General features: G+C 38.5%; 1 long non-coding RNA gene across 1 annotated transcript; it reads right to left on the bottom strand.

Annotated features, from left to right (window-relative positions):
• Positions 1-4,045: 4,045 nt before the first annotated feature.
• Positions 4,046-10,073, bottom strand: LOC134318775 (uncharacterized). Its single transcript, XR_010013428.1, has 3 exons — positions 10,053-10,073; positions 8,495-8,594; positions 4,046-4,541 (listed from the first exon to the last, which is right to left on the bottom strand). It is a non-coding gene; the product is annotated as an uncharacterized LOC134318775 (long non-coding RNA).
• Positions 10,074-10,390: the final 317 nt, after the last annotated feature.

Raw genomic sequence — 10,390 nt, 5'->3', positions numbered from 1 at the left:
CCGAATGTCATTATAATTGTGATTAATTCATCATTGGTGATTAGACTAGGCTACGACACCCCCATACACCCCAGCATGGTGCTACTACAAATGAAACAAATACATTTAGTCTTGAGTCCTTAGTGATGCTGCTGCTCAATACAGTGGAACCTCAGTTCTGAACTTAATCCGTTACAGTATGTTGGTCAAAAACCCATTCGACTGAGAACTGAATTAATTTTTCCCAAAGGAATCAATGTCAACTGGATAAATCCATCACAGAACCACAATAATTATGTATTATAAAGCATTTTAACCTAATTATTAATACAGTACATGCATAACATCATACAAAAAATCCCATTGAACTCATTAATCATGAAATGAACAAAAAATAGCTTCACTGTACCTTTAAATGGCTTAAATGGAAGGTGGTGAGGAAGGTGAAGAGGATGAGAGGCGTTATTGTTTGGAAGGGGAGTCACCTTCCATAAAAATGTCAGAAAAGTGTCCTTCTGGTCTTTTATGTCTCTTTGCACCACTAAACAACTAAGTGCTCTCACACCCTTTGCAATATCAGCTCCTTTGATGGTCTCTTAATTTCTCAGCATGGTGCTGATCGTAGATTTCATCATTCCAAACTGCTAGACACATAAACGACACTATCGAGTTCTTTTCTTCACCTCTATTGTGATCGTTTTCATTTTGTTTTGCCATTGCTTCCTTTCTGTGGTCATATGGAGTCTTATTTAATAAGACTATAATACAAAAAACACATAGGGATGTGTACACAGGGAATTTTTGTGAAAGTGTAAACCGACCAACAGACATTTGCAAAATCAAAACTGTATGACAGAGAACCCGAGAATACTGTCGTATTTTTTTTTCTTTAAAAATATGGTTGAAATCCGAACTGGTCATTATAGATGTTTGTTTATTTGTTTGTTTATTAGGATTTTAACGTCATGTTTTACGCTTTGGTTACATTCATGACAGGAACGGTAGTTACTCATTACACAAGATTCATCAGTTCACAAGTTTATATCGAACACAGTCATGGACAATTTAGTGTCTCCAGTTCACCTCACTTGCACGTTTTTGGACTATGGGAGGAAACCGGAGCTCCCGGAGGAAACTCACGCAGACACGGGGAGAACATGCAAACTCCACGCAGAAAGGACCCAGACCGCCCCACCTGGGGATCAAACCCAGGACCTATAGGAGAATTTGAAAACTGAGGTTTCACTGTACGGCTGGGCGGTATGACCAAATGTATCATGGTGTTTTTTAAGATTCTGACGGTTTCACGATATATCACGTATGTTTATTTTTTTTGTATGGCTCTTTATATGTGGCTGATTCTACTGTCATAAGTACATAGAAAATAAACAGTTGTAATTTCACCATGTATATAATGAAGGTTTTGAGGACTATAAGCTTTGCTCGGCACCACAAAATGGTACAATATATGATGGAATCAGTACGTGTGAAACGGGTGTAATAAATGCAATTTTTATTGTTTATTTAATATTTAAGTATGGTACAATTACCCTTAACTCTCCCTTTAACAGATAAAACCATGTTTGCAAACTCTTCTGTACAGCTTGACCACGGGTCTGTCATAGAAAGTGGACGACTTTAAATATCTCAGATTCCAGTTCGCTTACGTTTATGGTTTATTGACTGACCTGAAGTATTTTCACCCCGTAAGACATCCCTGGACTTCAGAGTTCTAATTATCGCTCTGAAAGCTTCTTTCTTGACTGTCTATAAGAGGAATCGTGTCCTTGCATGTGTGGGTTGGTACTGCTTCCGTAATGTCGTCGTTTGCAACAGCCGTGGCTCGACAAACCGTGCAGTATAGAGTGTTTTAGTCTGTTATTTGGTCCTCCTCTCTTCATCCTCCATCTGTTTTTTTTTTTTTTTTTTTTCACCATATCCAGGAAGCCTCTCTCATAGGTTAATACTGTTATGCTAACGCTACCTGGCAAACAGTATCTAATCTGCACAGCGCTCCATAGCGCTTTTAGCAGTGAATAATATTATATGATTTGCTGGCTATTGAAGCCCACAGCTGTTGTATTTACTGTGCTACGGTATGAGAAATCAAATCCATACGGTATGAGGAATCAAAGACGGTACACGGTATGTACCGTCATATCGCCCAGCACTATTTCACTGTATTGCGTTTACTTCTTTGTGCAGTGATTTTCCTCCAGCTGTAAAAAAAAAATCCAACTGGCAATCTGGCACCTTCACCCGAAATATACCAGCAGAAAGGGTACAGCCTGAAAAACAGCTATTTCAGAGAGAGTCATAGTGGCAGAACAGATCCAGATACTGGTGCTCTGTTTATATCATCGTGCTGGTAAACCACCGTTCAGTCCGTCCAATAGCCGTCTCTGTTGCCAGGGTGACTCGTTCTGAAGAGCCGAGTGTATAGAAATGGTCAGTGTGAGGCGAGATTAAGGAATTGAAAGAGTGTGGGGTGAGCCCGTGCCCTTTTGGGTGAGGTGTTAACACATTCCAGTGGGGAAACGTAATGAATCAGACACGTCAGACCTTTTCCTTTCTGACAGCTTGTCAGAACAGCCGTGAAGCAGAGCAGAAGGAGCTGGAAGCCTGTGGTGGAATCTAAAAACTGTTTCCTTACAGTTAAATTGTGTAGAAATCTGGCTGCTGTTTCTGCAAATACTCTATGTGGTCAAAAGTATGTGGACTCCCCTCATAATTACCCTGTGGACCCCTGTGGAGCTCAAATTATTTTACCACTATGTTAAAGATTAATATTAAATAAGCATATTATAATAATACTATACTGGAATCCTGTGGTGGAATCTAAAATAAAAGCGTGTTTCCTTAGAGTTAAACTGTGTAAAAATCTGGCTGCTGTCTCTGCAAATACACTGTATGGTCAAAAGTATGTGGACTCCCCTACTTATAATTCAGTTTAGATAAATATGATGTCCTGCGGAACCCTGTGGAGTTCAAATTCACCCTTATGTTAAAGATTAACATTAAATTAGCATGTATTAAGCATTTAGTTTGGGCTGGTCATAATGTTATGCCTAATCGGTGTATGATTTGCACTGTATAGTAACACAATACGATGCATTGGCATTTTCAAATTTGTTTGTCTTGACTAAAAGCTTTTGTGTATATTAATTCTATCTATAAAACCTGAGCAACTTGGTTTACATTAATTTACTTCATGTTTGAATGTAAAGTTTCTCTGTTTATGGTGGAGAAACGTGTCGAACATGTTATTGCAGGCTCAGCACCTCAGATCATCAGCTTTTTTTTATTTTGAAATGTAATTATCGAGCAGGTATTGGTTTTACAATAGAAGCATTTTTGAAGAGTGCTGAAGTCGACAAGCTGATGTAACGGAGCTCCACAATCTAAAACACGTCATTCTGGATTATAAATCATAATATACAAAACTACTTTACATATAGTTTCTGTACAATCCTAGAGAAGATAACTTGGATGGTCAGGATGAAGAAGAAATGGCAGGTTTAAGTCACGTTTTCCTAATGTTGAACAAAGCGCTGAGCTTTAAAGTTCTTCTTGCAGTTTAAAGTACATTTTTACTTATTTTACTTACTTGCTTTTGAGTCAACTTTTACATTTACAGCATTTAGCAAACACTTTCATCCAAAGTGACTTACAGTACTGTGACAGTATACAATCTAAGCAATTGAGGGTTAAGGGCCTTGCTCAAGGGCCCAACAGTGGCAACCTGACCGTGGTGGGGTTTGAACCAGAGACCTTTTCATTACTAGTCCAATACCTTAACCACTAGGCTACAACTCCCCAAAAACTGCTTCTTAACATTTACATATATTTAATAATATATTATTAATTCAGATTTTGTCATCGGTTTCTCGTGTTTGATTAATTTCCTGCTTTATTTATTTTAAAAGTTGTACTATTTTATATTTCTAATATAAGATAAATATAATATAATATAAAGTTGACCTTAAACAAGAGAGTTACATTAAATTAGTTTACTGACTGTTTTTAAATAAATCATAAAACAGTACCTGAGAAATATTTAGCAATTTTATTGTTACATAATCTAAAGTAAAATGTCTTATTTTCACCAAGAAACACTGATCACAAGGCAGTAATTGACTATAGTTATTAAATAAGTTATAGAAGTTCAGCACCTCGGCTCTTTTCACATCGGTTCTTTTGGTTTTATTATGAAAAATAAAGTTCTGATCTTGCAGGCATTTGGTTTGGCTTAAAACTCCAGCACTGAGATTCTGAACTCCTCGGTTCAAAACTTGGCATTGCCACCGGTCAGCTGGGCGTTATCTGGCGGGTATAAATGGCAGTGCCTGTAGCAGATACTAATTGGCCACCGTATCTGCAGAGTGGGTGCCAGGCTATGTGTGGGTGGGTGGGTATGTCTTCATACGCTGTGTAAGGACCCTGATTGGTGGAAGAGACGTCTGTGCAGAATGCAGGGGCGAGAAGAAGAAGGCTGTGCATGTGTCGGAGGAGGTGTGTACAGCGACATGCTCTCCTCGGATGCAATCGGGTACCCCTCAGCACTAAATCGGGAGGAAAATGGGGAGAAAATGCATTTAAAAAATGCTTGTAAAGAAATGTTACTTCCTAAACTAGAGACTGCTTCTATTTCCAACACACGAGTGTTTAGCATCTCATATCACCCCCAGGTGGAAGCAGCGTCTCGTTGCAGCAAAAAAAGCTCATTTGTGAGCAGTATAGTTCTTCTATTTTGAATCCCTCCCCCTCGCCGGTCCGTAAAATTTTATTTTATATGAAACCGGTCCGTGGTGCAAAAAAGGTTGGGCAGCGCTGCACTATATGGTCAAAATCTGACTCCCTTCCTAATTCTTTGTTTCAGATGCTGTTGCCACACCCAAAAAAAAGTGCTCATTTACTTACTGGTTATTAGGTGTATTCTACTCACACACATGCAATAATAATCATTCATTTAACAAAGCTGTCAATAGTCAACTAAACAGTACAAAAGTAGTTTCATTTGATTAAATAGTTCATAAAAATAATAGTTGTTTTACTCAGTTCTTCTGTTACCTTTCTGTTACCTGTTAAACAGTGTTAGCATGTCATTGCATGATTGTGCACTTTGTTTTCTTTTCTGATTGCATGATTGCATTAGAGCTTCCTGCGTTTAGGTTCCAGCATCACCCGTGATTATCCCCATTAACATGATGAGTCTGTTTTCACTTTTTAAAGAGAAAATTAAGCTGTACGTGTGTTAAAGTAAAACACTGATTATCCTGTTGTTGTCACTTTGGTTTGCACTTATTTCCTGAGAGTTACGCTGCATGATACCCTTCACACTTGGAAGGTGATCATTGACTTAACAAATGAATAAATGCATTATATTACCAAAGTAATTGGACTTTAAAATTTAGCCACACCTACTGCTAAGAGAAATACAACCAATTACATAAAATAAACTTCATGCTTCAGACTTTGTGGCAAGAGTTTAAGGAAGGCCCTTTCAGCATTACTGTTCCTTGTGTAGAAAATGAGATAGAAAAAAAACCTGGTTTGATGAGTTTGGTGTAGAGCACATTTGGCCTGCTATGTCATTTTATGTGGCCCACGAGAGCCTAAAAGACGTATGATTGTCTTAAAATACACTGTAAAATCATACATAAACAGCATCTCCCACAATGCATGCTGATTCTGTGCCACTAGATGGCGGTGTTTCAACATCAGCGTTTAACTGAGGTGGTTTTCCAACAAGTGATGCTGAGAAATATTTACAAATAATCCCAAAATGTACAAGAAGAGAATATTGAAGCAGAAGGAGGAGAATTTAATAAAAGATGGGAAAGTGAAAACATGTTTGTGCTTTAAGAAGGGAAACCGGTACGTCGGTATGTGTTATGAGGCCGTGTCTGTGGTAAAAGAGTACAACATAAATGTAGATATACGTTATAAATATACAGTATAAATTTGCCATTTTTACACCAAACACAGAATTTAGCCTCCAAAAAAAACAATAACGTGTCCAAGACTTAAAAGGCAGACTGTAATCACAGCAGGATACGTAACGATCGGCCTTTTGAGGGCCACCATAATGCAGATGTGGCCCTCGGTGAGAATGAGAGGAACCTTAAACACCTTTGCAATAAAACGGAATGAAACCCCAGTCTTTTACAACCTAACAAGTCTGACACTATATGGTCTATATGGGGCAGCTCAGCCATGAAACACAACACCAAGAGACTGCAGCGCATCATCAGGTCTGCAGAGAGGACCACTGGTGTAAAACTGCCCACACTGCTGGATCTGCATGCCTCCAGAACCAGGAAGCGTGCAGAGAAAATCACCACTGACCCGTCTCACCCTGGTCATCACCTGTTTCGGCGCCTTCCATCAGGCCGACGCTGAAGACCTGAACGACCAGGTTACGGAGAGGCTTTTTTCCACAATCCATTATGCTTATAAACAATTGAACAGTACTGAACTGTTAATGCTCGGGACACTTGTACATCTAAAACCTATTTAATTTAAAAAATGTGCATACACCGGATTTTCCATTTTCTATTTATATATTTTTTTTCTATAGTTTTTATATTGCACAAAACACTGCACCTTTTTGAAACCCACAATGTGAATTGAACATGCCGATGTTTACAATGTTTTCCATGTTTACAGGTATGAGTGTGTGTGTTAAGGAGAGTGTGAGCTGTGTGAATAAGATTGTCTTTATTATATTTTTCGTGCACTGCAAGCATCTGTGTAACCAAAAACAAATTCCTTGTATGTGTGAGCATACTTGGCCAATAAAGCCTGGTTCTGATTCTGATTATACGTATGTCTATTCACTCCACGTCTGAGAACACACAAGCATGAGTTTGTTGGACATCCAATTAGAAATCCAACTCTTTCCATGTCAGCTGTTTGTGTATCTGAGTATTACACACAAATATGATTTCCTTACGTCATGTCAAAGCTTCCTCTAAGATCTATTAAATATTTATTAAGTTGTTTTCTTGAATTGTAGCAACATAGTTGGCAGCACAACAAACTTTATTGCAAGTGCAATCTTTGCAGTGTAAAACAAGCATTTTTAAAGAGTGCTGAAGTCGACAACCTGATGTAATGCTGCCCCACAATATAAAACAGCTCATTCTGGATTATATATCATAATATACAATGCTACTGCACGTATACTTTCTACAAGATCCTGCAGAGTGGGAATTGATACTGCAAAGATCAACCAGCCATGACAAATTTTTTTTGCCAAATAGCTTTCCAATAAAGAAGAAATCATTAATATGTACACACTTAGTCTCTCGAGTTTCTTAAATACACTGAAAGAAGAAATGTACGACGGCGTATTAGGGCCACTTTAAAGAAAAATAATTTTTTAAGTATCGATTTTAAGAATAAAGTCAAAATATTAAGAGAATAAAGTCGAAATATTACAAGATTTACAAGGTTTAATCATTTTAAATTCATCAAACATAAAGTGCTGTGCATTAACAGAAACATTTGTGTTTAAATAGTTTCCTGCAAATGTGTTGTTATATACACCGATCAGCCATAACATTAAAACCACCTCCTTGTTTCTACACACACTGTCCATTTTATCAGCTCCACTTACCATATAAAAACACTTTGTAGCTCTACAATTACTGACTGTAGTCCATCTGTTTCTCTGCATGCTTTGTTAGCCCCCTTTCATGCTGTTCTTCAATGGTCAGGACCCCCACAGGACCCCCACAGAGCAGGTATTATTTAGGTGGTGGATCATTCTCAGCACTGCAGTGACACTGACATGGTGGTGGTGTGTTAGTGTGTGTTGTGCTGGTATGAGTGGATCAGACACAGCAGCGCTGCTGGAGTTTTTAAACACCGTGTCCACTCACTGTCCACTCTGTTAGACACTCCTACCTAGTCGGTCCACCTTGTAGATGTAAAGTCGGAGACGATCGCTCATCTATTGCTGCTGTTTGAGTCGGTCATCTTCTAAACCGTCATCAGTGGGCACAGGACGCTGCCCACGGGGCGCTGTCGGCTGGATGTTTTTGGTTGGTGGACTATTCTCAGTCCAGCAGGGACTCATACCAGCACAACACACACTAACACACCACCACCATGTCAGTGTCACTGCAGTACTGAGAATGATCCACCACCTAAATAATACCTGCTCTGTGGTGGTCCTGACCACTGAAGAACGTCAACAAAAAGGGGGTAACAAAGCATGCAGAGAAACAGTCAGTAATTGTAGAACTACAAAGTGCTTCTATATGGTAAGTGGAGCTGATAAAATGGACAGTGTGTGTAGAAACAAGGAGGTGGTTTTATTGTTATGGCTGATCAGTGTATAACACTATCCATGAGAAATGTAGGTTCTTCTGAAGTCTCACATAAACTAGATAACTATTAAATACTAAAATATGAAGTGATTGACTTATGAGCTATTGTCTACAGAATAGTGTTGCTTTGGAGGTGAGGGAACTGTCCCCGGTGTCTTTAGTCTTACCTTTAGTCTTACCTTTAGTCTTACCTTTAGTCTTCACCGAACACTATCCATCTTCTCACCGCTCTTTCTGACACTCAGAAGTCAGATGAAGTTTGACGGTCATAATCGGTACCTGTAATCAAAACGAAAGGCTTACTTTAATGTCTGATGTCTCCAGAGTGACTGACTGTGGCGTTGTGGCGAATCTGATGACAAAACAGATCAACATGAAGCTGAGTGGCACCACATCAGTCACCGTCCAAATTACAGAGCAAAACAATAGGGTGAAAGTGTAGCACAAACAAGTATTAAAAGTGATGCTAAATTTACTGTGTAGTATTTTTTTTTTGCATTAAACTTCTTTTAACCAATAACTGACACATGTATAAGTATCATATCAACAAGACTTCATATATAATTTATTTAATGTACCACATAACATAAAATGTAACCGTGTGAACATGGTACGACAAAAACGTCTTTTAGAAAGCAAAAATAAATTATATAATGGGTTAATAATAGTTCTACAATTACTGAGTGTAGTCCATCTGTTTCTCTGCATACTTTGTTTGCCCCCTTTCATGCTCTTTTTCAATGGTCAGGACCCCCACAGGACCACCACAGAGCAGGTATTATTTAGGTGGTGGATCATTCTCAGCACTGCAGTGACACTGACATGGTGCTGGTGTGTTAGTGTGTGTTGTGCTGGTATGAGTGGATCAGACACAGCAGCGCTGCTGGAGTTTTTAAACACCTCACTGTCACTGCTGGACTGAGAATAGTCCAGCGTCTTGTGACCACTGATGAAGGTCTAGAAGATGACCGACTCAAACAGCAGCAATAGACGAGCGATCGTCTCTGACTTTACATCTACAAGGTGGACCAACTAGGTAGGAGTGTCTAATAGAGTGGACAGTGAGTGGACACAGTATTTAAAAACTCCAGCAGCGCTGCTGTGTCTGATCCACTCATACCAGCACAACACACACTAACACACCACCACCATGTCAGTGTCACTGCAGTGCTGAGAATGATCCACCACCTAAATAATACCTGCTCTGTGGTGGTCCTGGCCATTGAAGAACAGCATGGTAAGGGGGCTAACAAAGTATGTAGAGAAACAGATGGACTACAGTCAGTAATTGTAGAACTACAAAGTGCTTCTATATGGTAAGTGGAGCTGATAAAATGGACAGTGAGTGTAGAAACAAGGAGGTGGTTTTAATGTTATGGCTGATCGGTGTAGATTCCCTAACACTTGAATAAGTTCATTTCTTGTAAATTCAGTATTTATTTTTATAATTCAGTAATGTCGGACAGCAAGATGAACAAAAACACGTGTGAATAAAACCAGTTTAGCATTTTAACTAATAATAAATAAATACTGATTCAGTTTAATTACTATTTCACCTCAGTAACTGATTACACCAGCCATTCCACACAAAGAACACTATACTATTAAAATATGTCACAAAAACGTCTTTTAAGCAAAAATACATTATATAATGGTTAAATAATAGTTCAGGTGGTTATTATATGCTATTTAAAGTTTATATACATACAGTTTAGAGCAAGAAAAGCATAATTTTACCTGAAACTTTCTTTTTACCTCAGCCTCCAAAGCGCGGGAAAGCTAAGCTCTTAAAGTGACAGTGCACCATTAAATCAACCCTGTTGTTCTCTATCACAAAGTCGTTTAAATTATTTAAACCACAAAACTATTAAGTTTTAAATTCACATACTATAAAGAAATGTGTATTTTATTGCAGGTTAGAGGTTTTAGTTATTTCTGAAACTCTTCTTTTATCATGACTGATTATTTTAACCAAGGAATGGAACACACGCACACACACACATACACACACACACACACACACACACACACACACATGACTTGTTTTTATAAAATATAAACAAATCTGCTGGGTC

The sequence above is a fragment of the Trichomycterus rosablanca genome, chromosome 8 (genome assembly GCF_030014385.1).
Source record: "Trichomycterus rosablanca isolate fTriRos1 chromosome 8, fTriRos1.hap1, whole genome shotgun sequence".
NCBI classification, from domain to species: domain Eukaryota; kingdom Metazoa; phylum Chordata; class Actinopteri; order Siluriformes; family Trichomycteridae; genus Trichomycterus; species Trichomycterus rosablanca.
Note: the sequence above shows the minus strand (reverse complement) of the source record. Positions and strands in the feature narration are given on the sequence as shown.